The sequence below is a fragment of the Pseudopipra pipra genome, chromosome 1 (assembly GCF_036250125.1).
Source record: "Pseudopipra pipra isolate bDixPip1 chromosome 1, bDixPip1.hap1, whole genome shotgun sequence".
NCBI lineage: Eukaryota > Metazoa > Chordata > Aves > Passeriformes > Pipridae > Pseudopipra > Pseudopipra pipra.
The window spans coordinates 153,728,475-153,749,403 of record NC_087549.1 but is presented as its reverse complement, the minus strand read 5'-3'; positions in this window follow the sequence as shown (position 1 = coordinate 153,749,403).

Genomic DNA, 20,929 nt, shown 5'->3' with positions numbered 1-20,929 from the left:
TGTGATCAAACAGTAACACATTGCTATGGATATTTTTTCTGGGAATCCAGGAGAAGCCAAAATCCCAGTGTGCCACTGGCATGGAATAACCTGGGCACGGCCACAGCCAGAGGTGTTTTAGGCAGTGCCAAATGCCTGCTGTTCCCTTTCATGTCTGCAGTTCCCTTCCAGTTGAGGACATGTCTTTGAAGCCTAAAGAGCTGAGAAACCCACCCAAAATTGCTCTTGATTTGCTCATTGCTATCAGGGCCTCTTTAGAGCCCGGAGAGAAGTTGCCTGTGGGCATCTCACCCAACTGCAGATTAGGCACCAAGTCTAAAGCAGATCCCAAAGACAGAGGAATGCAGCTGCAGGAGGAATTCCCCACCACCACAGCCTGGGATCTGCTGGGCTGAGCTGCTCGGGGCTCCACAGCACCAGGGACCAACGTCCTGCAAGGAGGGTGGGACAGCAGTGAAGTCCTTTTAGGGTATTTGATTTCTAAAACCCCTCCAGCACCAGTCCAACCTCCATTTCTGGGCAGCAGTGGCTTTTCTGCAGCAAAGCCAACCGGTCACAGAGACCTGGTCTTGACAAAGGGACACGAATTTAGCCCCAAACCCACCATTTCACCATTTCTGCCGCTGAGTCACATCATGAGCCAGATGTTGCCCATCTTCTGCCTCGTCCTCCACATCTGCTGAGGTGGATATCAACCCACCTTGTCACTGTTTGCACTGCTGGGAGCCCTGGTCAGGATGTATGGATGACATGCCTGAGGTGGATCTCAGTCTGCAGGGACCTTCAAAGTGAGAGAGGGGAGCAGAATGACACCAAAAGGCCGGTGGGAAAGCCTGGCCTCCACCAACCCAGCACCCAGACAGCCAGGATCCCAATATTTATATGGTATTTTCCTAGAAATATAAGAGGTTTAGTGCTCACAAGCACGTTTGGGTATCTGGGTCCCCAAATATCCTGCAGCAGCTCTTGGGGTTCCTCACCAGGGCTGCCCTGTGGGCATTTACTGGTGCTCCCAGTGCTCCCAACAAGCCACAGGGTGGGAGCAGAGAAGGAAAAAGAAGCTTCTTGAGACAGAAGGAAAAGCGGGCAGTGGCTTTCTGACACTGCCATGGTGGCTGTCCCAGTCCATGGAGACCAGAGAGGGATGTGTGGGGAAGGCAGTGAGTGAGCCTCAAGTGGGGAAGATCAACCACCTCCCAGTAAGATCCAGTTCCAGCTGCACTTTGCAAAATCGAATCATTGATTAGATTTTCCCGGTGGGATCTCGAGTGTGAGGGAGGGAAGGGGCAGAACTCTCTGGTGTCCTCCACTGAAATTAAGCAAAACCTTCTGCCCCACAAGGAGCCTTCCCAGGCTCGGTGTTGGCTCTCCATGAGGATCATCTTCCCATCCTGCAGCTGCAAGAAGCCTTCTCCATGTAGGGCAGAGCAAGAAGAGAGCAAGAGGAGTGACACACAGAGTATTTGGGAAGTGTCACCTGCCTGGATCCCTCCAAACCTCTTCCCCTGGCCCCTGATCCCTTTCCAGAGACTTCTCTGGGGTGGGAGCATCGGGGATGTGCCTTTTTTTGCCCCTGGGTGAGCACAGCTGTTCCCTGGTGGCACTGACTGCAGTCATGCTTCTAAATCCAGCCCTCTGGGCACACTCCAGAGGACCCTGAAGGTGCCAGCTGGGCTTTCCTCCTCAGTAAGCAGGACAGCACCAGCCTGCAGTGCCTTCACAGGGCATTCCAGCCCTGGGATGATGAGTCCATGCCCTCCCATCCCCTTTTCCCCCCGTGCCAGTTTGATAACTGAAGTTACCCCCCTCCCCCGCTCTGGCAGCAGGATTATCATGGAGTAATAAAATCCTGGAATGGTTTGGCTTGGAAGGGACTTTCAAGATCGTCTCGTTCCAACCTCCACCTCCCTGCCATGGGCAGGGACACCTTCCACTGGCTCAGGTTGCTCCAAGCCCTGCCCAACCTGGCCTGGGATGCTTCCAGGGATGGGCATCCACAACTTCTCTGGGCAACTTGTTCCCTCAGAATGTGCCCCTTGGGCACCAAAGAGCAACAGCAAGAGAGAAGAAGCCAAAGCCACGCTGCTGTCACCCCACTGAGGGAGCTGTCACCCCAGATCCTGCCCAGGGCAACATGGATGTCTGAATGATGCACAAATATTGGGGAAAAGGGTGGGAAACAATGGATCAGCCTGGAGGAGCTTGGCCAGCTTTTGCCATCAGGCCCTAAATCAGCTGTGGGGAGAAAAACCCCACAGATCCAAACACCAGCAATCCCACATCCCTAAGGCTGCCCTGCATCCCTAAGGCCCGTGGCAGCCTTTTGAGTGATTCTAATGGATTGCAAAATCTGCCCCTGGAAGGTCTGGGCTCAAAGGTAACTCTGATAACAGATAATTAATCAACGGGAGCGTTCCCGGGGATGGGAATGGCCATTACACAGCCCTGCTCCCTTTTTATCAGAGTCATTAAAAGCAGTCGGTGGCAGAGGGAGCAGGGACGGTGCCGCTGAGGGAATCAATCCGTGTGTGTGTGTGTGTGTGTGTGTGTGTGTGCCTCCGACAAAGTGGATTATCTCCATCCTCCCCAAACATCAGCTGCAAAGCAAAGAGGAAAAGGGAGAGTGGCTGAATTTGTACCTCCAGGTAAAGTTGCCTGGTGCTTCCTGGAGGGAGGGGCAGAGAGGCTTTGGGGGATGTTTAAACCTCTCCCCGGGAACAAAAGGACGGGAGATTAGCTCGACCCCTGGAAGGGATGGATGTGTCCTGCCCCATCCTCCTCCCCCTCCATCCCTGCTTCGGCGGGACCCCCGCGCCCAGCCAGGGGCTGCTGTCTGAGGGTCTGTGTGTGTGTGTGTGTGTGTGTGTGTGTGTTCCAGTCTGCAGTGTGAGCAATTGCGCTTGAAAAGACGGAGAAATCCCCTCCTTTGAAAGTCGCAGTGTTTGGTTCTTTCCAGTAATGCTATAATTGGCTGGGATTTTCTCTTAATACACAGGGAAAGTCCTTAAGATGATTTTTCACACACCACCACCGCCGCCGCCACCCTCCTCCTTCTCCTCATCCTACCTTATGCAATAAAAGCTCCCTCCCTCCAGCCTCTTCGGCTCCTCCGGGGTGGGGGAGCTGCTGGAGGAGGCGGTGGGGGGATGGATTTAATACACTCCGTATAATTGCGGCATCGGCACCGCGGGGATTCGCTGGGAGAGCCGGGAAGAGCATCCGTTCCCCCTCTGGAAGCGGGAGAGAAGCCGCTCGGATCGACTGGAGCTCGGCTGCACGGAGCGATTAAATCTCGGAGCACTTGCCAGAGCTCACATTTGCAATCACTTGTCATCCAACCCTAAAGAAAATAATCAGGGCCCGACCCCTGCCAAATTCCCAATGATTTAAATATCCCCGAATGAACTGCATTTCTAGTATAATTTCACTAGAATGAATATATCTCTCCATCTCGCTCAACACAAACATATCTTTATATATATATGCATATAAAGCCCTGCGTGTGTGTAAATAGGAATATTCCCTACTAAGGGAAAATATATATGCAGCTCTTAATGAGAATGAAAGCGCATTTTGATTTGAGCTCATGCGAGGTTGCAAGCCTCCCTCCAAGAAAGTCATTAAAAACTGTACCTCTCTTTGTTCCCTGGGAGCCACAGAAATTTTCTGATTCGCAGATAAAAATGAAAAGAAACTCAAAGAGATAAATAAAATCTCATCCAGGTCTCTGTCTCCTCAACAACAAACAACAATAAAACAAAAAAAAAGGCGACAAAAAAACAGAAAAGAAAAAAAAAAAACAACACAGGCAGCGAGAAGCTGCGACAGCCCCCTCAAAAAAATCATGTTAAAAGAGAATCGTTGTTGTTATTCCAGGGAGAAAATATCTCCACGCTCATCCAGTGCCTCCATCCCCTCGTTTTCGCCTCTCCAGCCCCCTTTCAAATGAGCCAGGGGAAGGGAAAGCCTGTCAGCTGGGTGACACTTGCTCCCAGATCCAGCAAGCTTTGAACAATATGTTCCAGAGGAGCAGCAAATCCAAGCACGGACCCACGATCGAGGAGCTCCGTCTTTGTAATAACATTAATAATGATTTTTTTTTCCCCTTTTTTTTTTTTTTCCCGTCTTGTTTTCCCCCCATCGAAAACCTGCGGATTTTTTATTTTTTTTTTTTGGACCCGTGGGATCCACCCCGAGTCACCCCCCACCACCGCCACTGAAAAGGGAGGAATTGGTACAATATGTAAAGAGAGAAATTAAAAAAGAGATCAATTACTAGTGCCCTGTGGGGTGGATCTGGTGGATGAAGTCGTTTGCAGCAGCGCCTTCGCAATGTCCGGGGCTGGAATTCCTGGAAATTGGGATGATCTGGATGAGCCTTGTTGAGATTTGCATGGAAGAAGTTGATTTTTTAGCAGATGTCTTCAGTGGAGCCCTTGGATATCTGGCTGGTTGGACTGGTGGGGAAGGAGGGGAGGGGGGTGTTGTGAATGTCTGGGTGTAAATCCTCTTTTTTTTTAATGGAAAAAGGAGGGGGGAAAAAAAAACAACCCAAAAAGGAACGAACCGAAAGTTTCTAGAAAGTTATTCAAATGCGTCCCGACCGTCACCGTGAGGAAATGGGGATTTGAGAAGAAGACAGAATGGCAAGGAGGAGAAACTGGAGAAAATAATAATTGAAAAAAAAAAAAAAACTAAAACAAAAAAAAAACTTTCACACTTTTTTTTTTCTTTTTTTTCTTTTTTTCTTTTTTTTTTTTTTTTTTGCATTTTAGTAGCTTCGACCCAGGGAGTGAAATCCGGGCAGGTTGTTATAGCTACCCAAATCCACAGGGGTCCCCCCTGTCTATTTAAACCCCCTAAATCTTCCTTCCCCTTTTTAAAACTACATTTTATCCCTTGGCTTGTGGGCCAACGTGCCCCCTAATGAGTATTAAAACACTATCTCCTCGCAATTAGCTCATTCCTGACTTCACGCTCCTGATTGACAGAACAAGCCAAAGCATCAGAATTCTCCCTTTGGCAATAAGTGCTGATTGGGTCCTTTTTAAGAGAGCTACTTCAAACTTTTTTTTTTTTTCTTTTTCTTTTTTTTTTTTTTTTTTAATATTTGCCTTCAGTGTCTTGGCTGAGAGAAGAGTTTTTTACCTCTCTGAGATTTTTTTTTTTTTTTTTTTTTTCCTTGAGAGTAGTAGAGGAAGCGAGAGAGAGGATTTACCTGGTCGGGGTTGAGTTCACTTCATTTGACTTTTTTTTTTTTTTTTAAATTATTGTTATTATTATTATTATTATTATTATTATTAAAATAATCATCCTGCCTCAGAAGAAAGGAAGGTTTTTGGCAACTCTGGTTAAAAAAAAAAAAAAAAAAGAAAGACAACTTTTCATCAATGGCCTCTTTTGGATATTTCCTGTTTCTTTGTGGGTTGAGTCAGGCTCTGTCAAGTTACCCAATCTGGTGGTAAGTTTTATTCTTCTTCTTTTTTTTTTTTTTCTCTCATTTTCATTTATTTTTCCCCTCCTCTGTTTTCTCTGCAACCCCTGCGCTTAAGATGACTTGAAATTCTCCTTTCGTTGCCACTCAGCTAAAGAGGTGGGATTGTTCCAGCGCCAGCAAGTTCTTAGAACCTGCATTTCACCTCTTTTATTTATGCATTCACTTTGTTTATTTTGACTGGGTTATACCTGATCTCTCCTTCTCCTACTGTAAAAGAGAGAGAGCGAGAGGGAGCGATCGGAAAGTTATTTTTTTTTTAAGTGCTTTGATCCTCTCCTGTGAAGAACAAAAGGCGCTGCCTGAATTAAAGAGATAATGATACAAGTTGACATGAGCATTTCAAGGTGATTTCGAGCTAGTCAGGTGGAAGGAAAGGGGTGTGTGGGGGGGAAAGGATGAAAACTTTTGGGAATTTTTTTTCCCCCCTTGGCTTTAAGGAATATTTAGGGAAAAAGGGGGGAAAAAAATAGAGGGGGGGGGGGAATGAGAAGAAAGAGAAAGGAGGTGAAGGCTCCACAACCTGGGTGTTGGGAAGGCAGAGCAGGGAGCGGGGACGGCGCTGGGAGAGACGAGCCCGGCGCGGGATCGGCGGGTCCCTCTCGCCCCTTTTCCCGGGGATAACGCACTTTTTTTTGGGGGGGTGGTGGGAAGGAGAGGAGGGAGATCGCAGCTCCTTCGAGGGGTTCTTTTTTTTTCGCCTTTTCCGCGCTTTTGCACCCTACGCCTTTAAGAGCCTTTTCTCTCTCACTCCCCCACAAAAAGCAAATGGTGCTGGGCAAGGCATGTAAGCGCACGATCTGCTCTAATTACCCCGCGGAGGTAATTGGGCTCGGGGAAGCCCGGGCGCGGGGAGGCTCCGCCGGGTGGGAGAGGGGCTGCTCCGCCGGCGAACAGCTCGGGAGCGCCCACCGAACAAACCACACACAAAAAAAAAAAACCCTCCTCGTAATAATTGATTTTTTTTTTATTTAAAAAAAAAAAGTGCGTTTATTCCCTGCTCCTCCCTCCCTCCTCCCCCCTCGCCCCCCAGCCGGTCGCGGGGTTCGGGAGGGATCCGTGCGGGATCCGTGCGGGATCCGCCGTTCCCCCCCCTTGCCCGGCGGTGCGGAGGTTGCGGGTGTTGAAGGCAGCAGCCTCTCCAACTATTTCAGGTATGTCTGAAAAAGCAGGGAATTCGTTGGGATGGGAGAAAAAAGCAATAAAATGCAAATGTGTTCTTGGGAAGACAGGCAGAGAGAGCACCTGGACGGGGAGTCATTAAAAAGCAATCTTTTATTCCCAGCCACCATCTAACTTATAATTAGAAACTCCGGTTGCATTCCTGATTGGAGAAGGAAGCGCATTCCTCCAATACCAACATAAATATTCCCTTGTCACCCGAGCGAGGGGAGCGAAGGGACCCCCCCGTCCCCGGTCCCCTGTCCCCGCTCCCGGAGCTGCGGGAGAAGCGGCTGTCGGGGGGGAAAAAGGCTGGGAAGGAGGAGATGGAGAGAGGGGCAGGAGGTCTCCCTTTCCGAGCCGGGGGTATCAGGTGTGTGCAGGGGGGGGGGGAGGCGGCAGCGGCGACAGTTTGGGTTTTTTTGGGGTGTTCTGTTTTTCTTTTCCGTCCTTCCCCGGTGCCAAGGAGCGGTTTTAGACGTTTCTTTCGCAAGGAGAAACCCCCCTTAGGCCATGGAAATGCAAAGGAGGGTTTGATTGGGGTGGGGGAGTCGGGGGAGAGGCCGGGAGCTGTTACATTGGCTGCCTAAATTCCCTCTCACTCCCCACCGCCACCCACCCCTTTCTCCCTTCATTTATCCTCAACCTTTCCCTCTTTATTTATCCCCAAGCAAGATATAAACCCACGGCCACCCCCAAGGCTGGAGCAGCCCTGGAGACGTGGGAATCAGGGCCTGGAGGGTGGCACAGGGGTCCCCTGGGTACATCCATGCACATCCCAACATCGGGAGTGAAGTTCCTTGTCTCCTGGTCCAGGGCAGTCCCAAAACACCTGATTGAGTATCGTGCTGCTTTATTTTATTTCAATTTAATTTTCCCCTTGTCTTTCTCCGTGTTGTTTCTTTTTTTGTGTGTGTGGTGTAGTGGTGTTGTTTTCTTTTATGAGGAGAGGACCAGGAATTTTTTAGTCTGTCCATGCAAACAGCAACAATCCCACCTCAACCACCTCTGCCTAAAGCCTCCCCGGTGTCAGCTCGCAGTGATTTGATGGCTTTCAGCAGAAAATCTCTCACTGACCCTCCCCAAACTGTGTCCCCTCCCCGGTAATACTTTCTAATTAAAGAGTAAACTCATCCTGAAGCACACGGGGGTTGTGGAGAGTTACACTTGGGAGAAAATCGGTGCCAAAGCAGGGACTGAGAAACTGTATTTTCCTGTAGGTTTTGGTTAATTATTCTCCCAAAACAAGGGGAAATATAAAGTGTGCATTTGTCAGGGGGAGCAGGGGACGTGTCCCTGTTGCCCTGAGCTCTGTCCACCTCTTCCAGCTTTTTACTTGGCTGAGCTGTTGAAATTCCTGTTCCCACCATGGCACGGGGGCACCTGTTTAAATCAGGCCAAGCGGCGCTGGCGGATCCGGGTGCCTGGAATCTTTGGGAAAAGTTCGGTGGAGCCAAAGGGAGACGATCCCTCGGAGCAGGGATGCTCCCGTGCTCCATCCACCGTCCTTTCAGGGATGAGGGAGGAGGAGGGGGAAGCAGTGGGAGCTTCTTAAAAGCAGAAAATAAGGTATTTACAGAGCGGGATAAAAGAGCCTTTCAAAACAACGATTTAAAAGTGATAAAGGCAGAGGGACCAGCTCCCTTTGGAAGTGATGTGCCGAGTTTTTAGGGATGTGCTGACGTGATTTATTGTGCCACGGTAACCCCGTGGGACCTTCTCCAGCACAGCAGCAACTGAGCTGCTCAACAAAAAGGAGCTACTGGGAGCAGCAACAGGCTCTTCCACACCCAGGGGGCCAGATTAAGAGCAAAAATATGTTGTTTTTTGGCGTTTTTTCTTTTTTTTTTTTGTAAGTGTTAGTGCTGTTCATTTTTTGGTGTGTTAAAAAAAAAAAAAAAAGAAGAGAGAGATTGGAACGAATGAAGGAAGACTTAGGAAATTCAGAAGCAGAATTCGTGGGTAAGGGAGGGTTAGATGTAACCTGTTCCCTGTCCTGTGGGAGTCTGGGGTCCATGTGGAGTCACAGTAGCAGCATTAAAATAGTAAAACTTTTTCCAGCTAATTTGCACTGCCTTGACTGACTCCACATGGAACAGAAAAAAAAAAAAAAAAGGCATTTTATGTTATTTATTTTATTGTTTGATCAGTGGTGTCTGGCCTGACTTGGTCTGAACACAGCCAGAGTGCAAGAAATGATTCAGAAGGGAGAAGGGTTTGGTTCAGGGGGGGAAAAAAAAACAGCAACAAAAATTAACACAAAAATTCCGTGCTGGGAATCTCCACTTCCAGTAGCCCAGGGTGGTGGTGCGAGGGGACATAATCCCAGGAGAGGCTCTTTGGGCTGAATTAAATGTTAGGTGGCATCTGAAACGTCATTTTTCCTGGGTGTGAGGCAGCTTGGGGTTTGCTGGGGATGCGTGTGGTCGAAATGTGTGACTGAAGAGGGGCTGGAAGAGGATGTCTCATGGGAGGAGATGGGCACTGGCTTGGGATCTGATGTGGTGGCATCACTTTGGAGCAGGAATATCTGTCCCTTCCTGTGTTCTGCTGGTCGTGGTGGGGCTCCTGTCCCCTCTGCTGCTCCCTGTGACACCCCTGTCACACCCAGAGCGGGGTGGGATGGGATCACCCCAGAGGAGGTGAGCTGGGAGCACCAGTGTCTGAGTGGACAGAGTGTTCCTGGAGATGCCAGGCTGCTCTTTGGAAAGAGGACATGAAGGATGTGAGGATGTGTGTTGGAAACCTTTCCCTGGCTTTGCTCTTGCTTGTTCCCCACCACTGGTCCCAGCAGCTCTGTCGGGTTTGCTCATCCACGTAGGACAAAGCTGGAAAAGCCTGTGATGTTCTGCAGGATCCACTTTACAAGAGGGCTGGGGAGGATGATCCAACTGATTTTTCCATCCCTGTTTTTGCAGTTCAGGAGGTGTCAGTGCAAGGGGAGCGGGGTGAGAGGGATCTCTGCCCACAGGCACACGAGTAATCCGGTGGCATTTTTCCAGCCACACTCCAGTGCAGCAGCTGAGCCTGTCCCTGGTTGGTGGCATCGTGCACAGGGGAAGTCCTGGCTCAGGCTCTGGTCCAGGTCTCTCCTGGGATCTGTCCCCCTTGAGGTGGGTGGAACAGCCCCTGACTTACACAGGGAAAAGCCAGGCCAGGTTCTGGATCCCGTGAGAAACACGATTCTCCTTCGGCTGCAAATCCTGCAGAACTTAAAGCTGAGCCTTGGCAGGCTCCGCTCTGGAGAAAGCAAAGCTTAGTTTGGCAGAGAGCAGCCTAACATGATGATCCCTCTTTAGCCAGGAGGGAGGCAGAGCCCTGGAGGGTCACCCAGGGGACAGCCTGGGCCGTGTGTGCAGCAACCAGGGCTCCTAAAGCAATCCCTAGAGCTGGGAAGCAGGAACTGCATCTCCCCACTTCCCTTCTCCGTTAGCTGGGAGTGAGGATTTTGACATTTTCAAGGTGATGACATTCCTGTCCATCCCCTCCCCTCCTGCAATGAGGAGATGTTAAAGTCCATCAGCACACAGGGCAATCCCTCCACATGTGGCTCTCTCCCACCCTCGCCCCAAGGCTTGGGAATTGTCTTTACACACATTTATCTGTGTTACAACAGGACCTGACGTGGCCCTGCTCTTCCAGGCAGTGTATAACCATGGAATGTTGGTTCAGCCTGTGCTCAGGTACCAACTCACCCCCCGGTTTGGATTCTCAGGAGGGCAGGATGGGTGATTTGCACCCAAACTTTAGTGGGGTGGAGGGCACTGGGTCAAGGGGATCTTGCTGTGTGGATGTAAGTGGTAAAAAAACAGATCTGGCCCATTCCATGCATAGGGTGTAGCATGCAAAGGACAATGGAAGTTATTTCCCACCTCCCTTTTTCATGGAGAAACAGGCACCAGTGGTATTTGTGTTGCTCCTGGCACAGCCCAGGCATGGGGTAGCTGTTTGCTGAGATTCAGTGACTGGACCAACCTCACACAAGAAGGTTTTTTCCCAGCAGGAACTGAAATTTTTCAAGGTCTTAGCAGGAAGCCCCTGTTTCAAACCTGGGGAAGGCTGGGACTCTCCCAGAAAGCCCAGTGTGTGCTGAAGAAAATCCCTCATCTACTCAGATTTCAGACTCTTTTTACTAAATTGTGTTGTCCTGCTACGTATTAATTGATTTGTTTCTTTCAATTTTAAGAGGACTTGTTAGATAAGTTACCCTGAAAACCAGCCATGAGATATTCAAAGCTCTGGATGAAGGCATTGCATCAAACTGTCTCTTAACTAAGACAAGGAAAAGTGAACAATTTTGCTCCCCAGCCCTTTTCTGGTAACCCCGGAGGTGAAACATGTCCTGTCCAGGCATTTGAACACCTCTGAGACTTCTTATCTGGAAACTTCTGAGCATTTGGAATCACAGAATGGTTTGGGTTGGAAGGGACCTTTTAAAGATCATCTAGTCCAATGCCTCTGCAATGAGCAGGGACATCTCCAACCAGAGTAGCTGGAACAGGGGGCTGGGCATTGCATTGCTTTCTGTTGGCCAAAAAAAAAAGGCTTTTTGACCGTTCCCTCTAAAGATTCAGCCTTGATTTTTGCTGCGAGTCCATGGTTTCTTCTAGGAGAGGAAAGTCAAGGACTGCTGACTGTACCAGGGGAAAGCAGGCTGAGTCACTGGTGTCTCCATCCCGAATCTCTGGGATCCCTTTCCTGCTCTCATCCCGCTTCCCGCGGGATGAGGCAGCTCCGCTCCAGCCCTGCGGCGACGCTGCCGCTTTTCCAGGCGGGGATTGTCACTCTCTGCGCCAATTCCTGCCTCTCTGGTTGTTATCATGGGTGCAAAGCAGCGGGGGAAGGAGTTCGTTCCCTGTTAGACCCCACGAGGAGCACAGATTTTTTTTTGATTTTCCTTTGCGCGTTTGGTTGCGCAGGAAAATCCCAGCGGGACAATCCCGGGATGATGTGGCCGCTCAGCGTTCCTCGAGTGCGTGACTCAAACAGCCCGGCCGCATTTCAAAGGGCTTTATTGGGCTTAATGACAGCACTTCACGGGCCTTGCTCAAGTGTGTCGAGGGGGGAATCCTCCGGGCACTGAGTCAGGATGCTCCCTTTGGACAGCCGAGCTGTTCCCGGGATGGTGAGAACGTTGGGTGTGAGCTCGCAGCCTCCTCCCTCCAGTCCCACCAACATCCGTGCTGAAATTCCCTTCCAAGAGCAGCACCAGGCTCAAGATCCTCCTCTGAATCCCAGAGGAGACCCTGTGGGGTGTAGCTGGGAGGAGGAGCACGCAGGGGGTCTGGAGATCGTGGCTGAAAAGGAGGAGGTTCAAAACAGGCACCCGCTGCCTTCTGGTGATGTGGAGCTTGGTGCCTTCTGGCCAGTCAGGTGATGGCCAGTGCTGGGGTGATGTTACCAGTTAAACCCACTAAAATATAGTGGAAAGGAAGGGCAAAGAGCAGGGGGAGAAGTGTTGGGCAGAGTGTTTTTGCCTTCTTCACACACAGGATGAGGCAGAGCCCCAAGGCTGCAGTAAGAGCGTTCCCAGCCTAAAAGGTCTCACTAAACCCACCCATCGCTGCTTTGCTGCCACCACTTAGAGCCAAATGAAGACCCAGAGCCAAGACAAATTCAGTGGGACTGAATACTGCAAGGAGAGGAATAGTCAGGGATGCTCAGCCTCCCATCAGGGCTTTGCTGGATCAGACCTAAGGTTGGTCTTGCAGAAAAGCCACCCCTGAAACTGTGGCAACTGTTTCCATCTATCCCAGGCTGTTCATGATGCTTTTCTCCCCTTCTGTCCCTTCTTCCCTTCTGTAAAAATGGAGGGATTTGCACCAAGCCCTGTTGTCACCTTTGCACAACAAGTAAAAATTCATCAGTTGGTGGGTTCACTCCAAATTCTACTGGAACTCGCAAAAAACAAGGGGAGGGAGGAAGAACTGATACATTAACTCCCTTTGTCTGAACTCCTAACATAGGGCACAGCTTTTCAAAGCAGGCTGGGAGCCCGGGCAGAGCTGTTCTGCATCACAAAGGTGTTGTTTGTCTCCCTTCCTGGTTTGTCACCTGCATATTCACAGTCCCCTTCCCACTTGGATGTTGCTGCTGCTCAGAGGGAGCTTTGCATTTGTGGAGGCTGAGCCATCAAAGGACTTCAAGGTGCCTTTGGTCTCCTGGTGTCAATAATAGCCAGTTTATGCTTTGTATTGGCATGGTGAGAATTATTGGCAGGGGTGCTGTGGCTCTTTGCCAACGTGGATATTCCTCCACACGCTGTTGGTGTGAAATGCTTTTCTCTTCTGGCATCTTTGAACACTCTCAGGCCTCACCAAGGTCACGTTGTAGCACCGTGGGCCGGTTCCCTTCTTCCATCACTGGCCTCACAAGGTATTCCAGGGCTCTGGGATGGTCTGGGATGGTCATTTCTCCCATTCCAAAGGGGTCTGTAGGCTCAAAGGGCATTGGAGCAGGTTTGCCTGGAAGGCTCAGGGAGTATCTCGGGGGTTCCTTGAGCTCAGATCGTGGTAGACCCTCACATTTCAGGCCTGGCCTCGTGTTCATCCCAGGTTTGGGAACTCTCCTGGTTGCCTTGCATCATTCCCAGTGTTCAGTTTAAACACACCCTCCTGGAATGACATCCAGGCCAAAAATGAAGGTGTCCAGGTTCCCTTAAGGAGCCCCTGCATAGGTTCTACTGCCAGTTAAGATATTTGGTGGCATCCTGGATGTCCCCGGAGGCCTGGCAGGGATTGTCCACAATCCACTGATGACCTGCCCCTTTCTCAGCAGGAGATGGAGGCCCAAAAACCCCGGAACATCTCAGTGGCACTTCATGTCTGTCTGCAGGCAACTGAGCAAAGCCTTAGGGTGGAATCCACTTCATCTATTACATCTGCAATTTTGGTGTCTCCACCCGAGCCAGGAGCTCTTGGCTCCTTTCTGTGATGGGGAGAAGTGGGAAGGTTCTTATGGTGCAGTTCTTTGACTGAACTTGACTGGTTAAGTCCTGTGGAGCAGTTGAGGAAATCAGCTCAGAAGTATCTCCACCACTGTCATCCAGGTGTAGTCAGACTATACCCAACACAGGGAATCCTCCTGGAGGCTTTGCTCACTTGCCTGTTTCCTTGCTGTTAAAATCTGTAATTCCCATTACCTGGCATCATTTCACATGGCTCAAATCAGGGGCTTTTTCTCCACTATTTTCCTGTATTTTAATAAGATCTGCAGTGCCCATTGGTGAATTGGAAGGGGTGCAGCCATTGCAGGAACATTCACTCCATCCAGACTGGTACTAAACCCCTCCAGACCACCCCTCTCCACAACAAATCCACACCAAGTGGTATTTTGTCATGTCTCAGCCCAGCTGCTGAAAGCCTGAGCAGCTTGAGTGTTTTGAAGCTTCCCCTGTAACATATTTAATCCTGCCTCTAATCCAGGACTCTCTGGAGCATAAATCCATTTTCCTCGTGCTCCTTATCCTCAAACACATCCAGAGTCTCCCACCATTCTCCAACCACATCCACAAGTCATCACCTCAAGATTGTAACAGAATTTTATCCTTAAAAACTTCTTAAAATGAGATCTGAAGAGGTGTTCTTGTGCCCCTGTCACGAGTTATCTCAGCAGAAGGACATGGCCACTGGTTAATGCAAGACCTGTATCTGCATTTCAGGAGCTCCCCTGATTTTGTTTTTCCTTCAGTCCTCTGAAATCCAAACCTTTTCCCTTTTCCCGGCCTGCACCTCTTAATTTCCCTTTCCAGCTTTGTGTTCCCTCTCCATCTCCGTCGGAACCCGCGGTTTTATGGCCAAAATGATGCATATTCAGGTTCCCGGGGAAATTTCCGGAAGAATTCCGTTGATGGGATTCCCCTTGTGGGACGGAGCAGAGTCCATCTCTGTCGTAGCCAGGCCTGTGAAACGAAGCCAAGCAGAGCAGGAGCTCCTCCTGCTTCCAGAGGGTTCACCTTGTCTAATAGAGATATTTCCCAAGGGGTGGGAAGGCGGGAATGAAGCTCCTTGAACGGGTGCCAAGCCTTCCATTCAGTTTGTCCCTCTGCCCCCAGAGGAGCAACAATAGAGCCTGTTGCTAGACAGTGTTGTGTGGCATGACAGAGAACAGCTCCAAATCCTTTGCAGGCTGGGGGACACACACTTAAGGGAGAATTCCCAGTTTTTTAATGAGCCTGCAGGAGCTGGGAAGAAATGGAACGGTCTGGGCAGGTGGGACTCCATCCAAACCCCAGGGAAGATTGGGGAAATGCTACTGGGCATCAGATGAGATTTGTAGAATTTTCTGGGAGACCCACAGTTCCTTCAGAGGCACAGAACCCTGGATAAAGGTGTTTTTTAGGAGATTCATGTTTGATTTCTACCCCTCCTGGAGGGAGAAGGTTCTCGAAGCTTTAGCAGTCTCCAGCCAAGTGTCCTTTAGAGTTGGTGGAGAGAAATAAGATGCAACTCATCTGCTGTGTGTCAGACATTTACTTTTGGATGGGATGAATCACATCCCAGCTGTGCCAGTTTTCTAACCATTCCCTGCAAGAGGATCCTGGATGACCAGGACAGGCAAAGATATCTCCTTTTAGGCAGATGAATTTTTGCTTTGAATTTTCCTAAAGGCTTGAAGCATCTGGGCATTTTGTGATCTCCATAGACCCATGGAGTGCTGAAAGAGGATTTTTTCATTGGAAGGACCCTTCAAGGGGTGTCTTTAGTGACCAATCATGTTTAAAAATTCTCCACTTGAAGCTCTGGTGTGTCATTCCACACACGTGAGGAAGAGCTGAGCAAAAATCCCAGATCTCAGAAAGGTGTTTAAAGGGAATTTTCATCCAGTATCAATTTCTTTCACATTCTTCCGTGGGAAGAACCATCCAGGTGGATTTGACAGGAAATGAATAATCCAAAGCAGGAGAGAGCTGGGGGCCACACTGATCCTGTGTGTCACAGCAGTGCTGCCTCTCCTTCTGGTTTCCTTCACAGTGGTGGGGAAGAGCATCCTGCAGGCTCTGAGGACAGATCCTTCTCTGGATATCAGGATCACAGAATCCTGGAATGGTTTGGAAGGGACCTGAAAGATCATCTCTTTTCACTCCCTGCCATGGGCAGGGACACCTTCCACTAGCCCCCTCCAACCTCTTGAAGTGAATATTGATATGGTCTATTATTCTCCTACCATGAAGGATTCAGGAATTGGGATCTCATCCTGTCCTAGCCCTTGAACAAAGTGTGCTGATTTTTTTCAAGGCCTGGATATGCTCCTATTTATAAATAGTATAAATGTATAGAGTTAAAAAACTGGCAGCCTGATCTCCAGGCCCTGAGAGCTGTTTTGCTGCAGCATTAGCAGGGATGTGGTTGGGTCATGATGTGGAAAGATTTGCTGGTGGAAGTGCAAGTGGAGAAGGAACAGGAGGGAAGTGCAAGGCTACTTAGACACATAATTGGTGCTTTTTGCCTCGGATTTATCGATGGCACTGCTGCAACCTGATCAATTAAGTGATTTTCTTGAGCTGCCTCTTGTCAGTGGATTGCAGTGGCTGCTCCATGAATACCCTCAGCTCATTCTGAATTTCCTCATTCTGAGGAAAAGTGGATTAGCTCTGTTGCTTTTTTCTTTTTTTTTTTAGTGCTTATTTCTTCTCACGTGCCACAGAACTCGAGTAGCACAGATTTAGCTGTCCAACAATTAGACACCTTGGGTTAGTTGAGATGCACCCCACTGCTGGGTCTGCAAAAATAGGTGCAACAGCTTCCACCACCATTAAATCATTTGATCCAGAAATTATCTAATCCATCCTCACGTGCCCCAGGCTGGATTAAATAAACCTAAATCAGAATTGGGAAGAAGTGATGGATATAAGAGGTGGTTAACACTGAGTCATTGCTAACAGGAATATTGCTAACAGGAATATTGTGTGGATAAGGAAGGAGCTTACTGGATCACAGCCTTTCCTAACAGGACAGGTCATGGGTATTAGTGGATTGATTGCAAAACCTCAGTCCCAACAGAGAATAAGGGCACAGTGGGAACTGGTTCTTGCCTGGGTATAAGGCCCAGACAGATGGGGCAAAGGACTGAGTTGAAAGAGAATAGATAAGGCACATTAGCAGAAGATTGGGAATCAGACAGGGAAATGCTAATTCAGTGGCCACTGAAATCCTTGGTGCAACTTGCCCACGGGCACATGGGAAGTCTGTGATCCAAAGGAGCAGCGAGTCCATCTGTCCTGCTGATGAAACCTCTCGTGGTGGATGAAGGGCTCGAGCTCAGCCCTAACACAAGGCAGTGTGTTCTCAGCAGGGCTTTCTATCAGCTCCACTGAAATGGCAGTTTAACTGTCATGTGGACCAGAAGATTCTCCAAATTCTAGCAGAGGAACTAAATTCAGGATTTATGTAGTCTGGGACATATTTACAGCCACAGGTACCGTGCTGGTGCCTGCCAGCAACAGTGATGCTCCTGCTGCCTCTCAGAATAAATTGAGGAATTTGGTCCTGCACACAGGCTCCAGAAACAGGGCAGAACTGTTTGGATTCTGGCATGCAAGGCCCCAATTTTGGCAATCTCTAGTACCAGGAGGGCAGGGTGATATGCAAAACCTTGGCTATCTAATGAATTGCAGACCTTGTGATAAACCAGGGGGAAAAGATAACTCAGGGGTTAAAGCACATCCCTGGGACATGGGACCTCTGGTCATATTCCTTCACAAGCCTAAATAAAGAGCTCGGTGACCTGGACAGATGAGAATCAGAAAGGTGGGAAACAAGAGAGTTTCCTGCAGTCTCTGGCAGAGGCAGGTGCCCACGTCCCATTTCAAAGGACAATTTGGGGTCACTGAGCTGAGCCCGAGGTACAGGAGGAAAAGCTGGGCTGGAGTTACCTTTGACTCATTGTTTATTAAAAAAAAACCAACCAGTGCTGGGGTGAGGCAAACAGCCAGGGCAGCTGGACACACATGAGTCAGTGTGACAGGGAGCAGGAGGGGAGGGTTTAGGTTTGTCCTCCGCGCTGCAGAGACAGACGCGCACGGCGCTGACGCACCACAGCTGAGCAGGGCTCGTCACACTCCATCTCAGGGCTGGACATCCCATCTGAGGGAGTCATCTCAGCTCCCTTCCCAGCCCATGAATGGAGGCTGACACTTCCTGGCTGTGACTCAGCACTCCTATCACTGGTGTCCATCTCTGGAGGCGCTGACTCCCCGCCGCAGCCCATCTCCCTGTGCTGGTGGTCAGGAGAGCCAAGGTGACTGCTTGGGTGCCTGGGTGAGCAAGGTTGGGTCAGATGCTCCAATTCCATCGTGCCCAAATCCTTGTGCTCATCCTGCCCTCAGCTGCAGGACCCCATGGATGAGGAGTTTGTGTTTCTGCAGGTGTCTGATGGTTTTGGTTTGTGTGGTGTCAGCCTGCAACGCAAAGCCTCGTTCAAGAGAAGGGCTCCTGCAGAAGCACCATTTGGCAAAGAATTCCTCAGGTGGACTGATTTTTGTAACCACTGGTGAGCTGCCAAGTGGAGGCACCGTGGCAGAGACCACCCTCAAAGCCAATCATGGTTCTGAAATCACTGCAGAGAACTCAACAACTTATATTGTCTCCTGAGCTTCAGGTTTGTAGGTTCTGCTGACCTTGCTGATAAGATCTGTGCAAATTTATTCATACACTTGTGCTGTCTAGTCCTCGAATTCCCAGACTGTTTCTGTTACTGTGAATGAGGAAGAGTTTGGTTTATCTTAAATTTCTGTGATCTTAAAGGCGTCAGAAAAGATACCTGGGGTTTTCCTTGATGCCAGAAGGATGCAGTGGCATCAATACAGTGGAAGAGTGAGGGAGGTGATGTGAACTCTAAACTGACTAAATATCAGGTCTCTGCATAGGTTTTGCCATTAAAACTATCTGGGTGGTAAGTTAGGCATGAACTTAGCCTTAGGTGCTGCTGTGCTAAGTTAGACTTTATTATTAATCTTAGGGAAGAATAGATGGAGAGACCTCAGGTGTGATTTGTGTAGTTTTCAGTCACGTTGGTCCCTTTTTCTGTGAAATTCTGTCCCTTCCAAAGTGTTCTTATGAAGACTGTAGCTGTAAGGGGAGTGTTTGTGCAAAAGAATAGTGTCCTTCAGGTCATGGTCTTCCTGGTCCCAGAGGGGTTGGCAGGCTGGGGGCGAAGAGGGACTTCATGGAAGGGCTCTCAGATCCATTTCTCCTCTATTCCATCTCTTAGAACTAGTTTCTACATGATCCCAGACTTAAGCAATCCTGCTGCCTGTTCATCCCTGCATTGACATTGGAACCTCTCGGCCCAACGAGCTTCATTTGGCAGAGGTTTTCAAAAGAGTTAATGTCCACAAGTCATCAGATACCCACAAGTCTCACAAAAAGGGGTATTTAACTAGAGGAGGGAAGTGATGTGAGCCCTCCCAGGGGCTGCAGTGTGTGTGCAGATGTGTGTGTGTGCATGTGAGTAAGAATTCCTGTGTGTGCAATATTCCCGGGACATGCTGAATCCAGACAGAAGGACAGAGGAGTCAGTGCTCACTGGTTGCAGCACCCACAGAATAACTCCTTGCTCTGGTTTTGTTTCCATCTACTCATCTTCTGTGATAGAATAACAGACTGGTTTGGGTTGGAAGGGACCTCAAAGCTCATCTGGTTCCAATCCCCCCATCATACCCACTGCATCAGGTTCTCAGGGCCTCATCCAACCTGGCCTTGGACACTCCCAGGGATGGGACATCCATAACCTGAGCCAGTGCCTCATCACCCCTCTGAGAAAAGAATTTCTTCCCAATATCTAATTTAAATCTCTCCTCATTTAGTTAAAACTCTTCCCCTTTAAGTACTGTAAAAAGTCCCTCTCCCTCATTTTTATAAGCCCTCTTTAAGTACTGGATTGGTGTCAGCAGCTCCCAGTGACATCCAGAAAAATCCACTTAGGAACTACTTTGAGGATTCTTTGGAGAGCAGAAGTATGGATTATGAAGGAAGGTAGTTAAATATATATATATATATGATACATATGTCTCTATGTATATGCATAAGGAGATAGAGACAAATCCCTCTTAGCTTTAGCTTCTGCTCCAAAGACAGGTGGAACTCAAAGGAAAACTTCTTTTGACTGTAACAGACTTTGGGTCAATCTTTTTAGACTCTGGGCTCCTTTAGGATCCTACAAGTTGCTTCACACTTTGATTCTGAGCCAGGAAAGTGCTGCTTTGGAGCGATTTCTTTGTCTCGTGTCTTAAGACTCCAAGTTCCTTTAGGTCTTGATCCTACTGGTTGCTTCATGCTTTGACTCTGGGCCAGGAAAACTCTGTGTTTGCTTTGTGTTTATCCTCAAATATCTGGGCAGTTCTGTTCATTTTCTCTGCTCAGGCACCAAGTGGGGTCACACAGGTTGAGATCCAGCCTGAGAGCAGGGAGAGTCTTTCCTGTGCTGGGCTGATACACAGCACATTATTATACATGTATTATATCAGGGACATCCAGCAATAATGTATGGAAATTGCTGCCATATCTCAGTCCCATCTCCCATCCCATTGCAGGAGGGAGAGGGAGCCCAGTTAAGGCTTGTACACATCTGACAACGTGCAGCAAAACTTGGCTTGGGGCTGGATGGGGTTTTGGGGCATGCAAAGGCAGAACTGCAGAACTTCTGTGTGTGTCCTGCTGGGCTTCAGCACTTGCAAAACCCATCCCTGTGCTCTCTTATCCTGATCTGCACCCAGGTCTCAGGGGGTGATGGGTGTTGAGAGCTCCTGCTCTGAGCTCCAGAGGTTCCTGGCTCAATCCCCAGCGCTGGCCAAGCCTCAATCAATGTGACTAATTGATTAAGGTAGTTCCGTGGAACACCATATTCTGTTGGCAAGGGGTGTGCTGCTGAGATTTTGGGAACCCTGGGTTCAAAACCCCTCCTCCCAAACCGAGCAGGAGGAACTCCTGCAGCTCGTTTTTCCCATGCCAGGGGTGGGTGCCCATAACCACCAAGCTGCTGACTGAGAGTTTAAAGGGGACATTTCGTCCTCTGGCTTGGCTTTGGGAATGGCACTGCAGGGGATGGGCACATGAACAAACCACCACGAGCTAAGTTTAGGGTGTGAACTAACGAGATGCCAGTTTTTCTGTGGTAACTGCCCGTGTGAATCCTCTTTCCCTGCAACAAACACGAGCTGGTTCATATTTACCGGGGGGGGAAGAAGGTTCACGTGGGTGTTCACACAGCTCACACCCCGGCTTTGACTCCCAGTAACTTGGGCCTGTGCCTCTAACCTCAGTGCCCTTGAGAAAC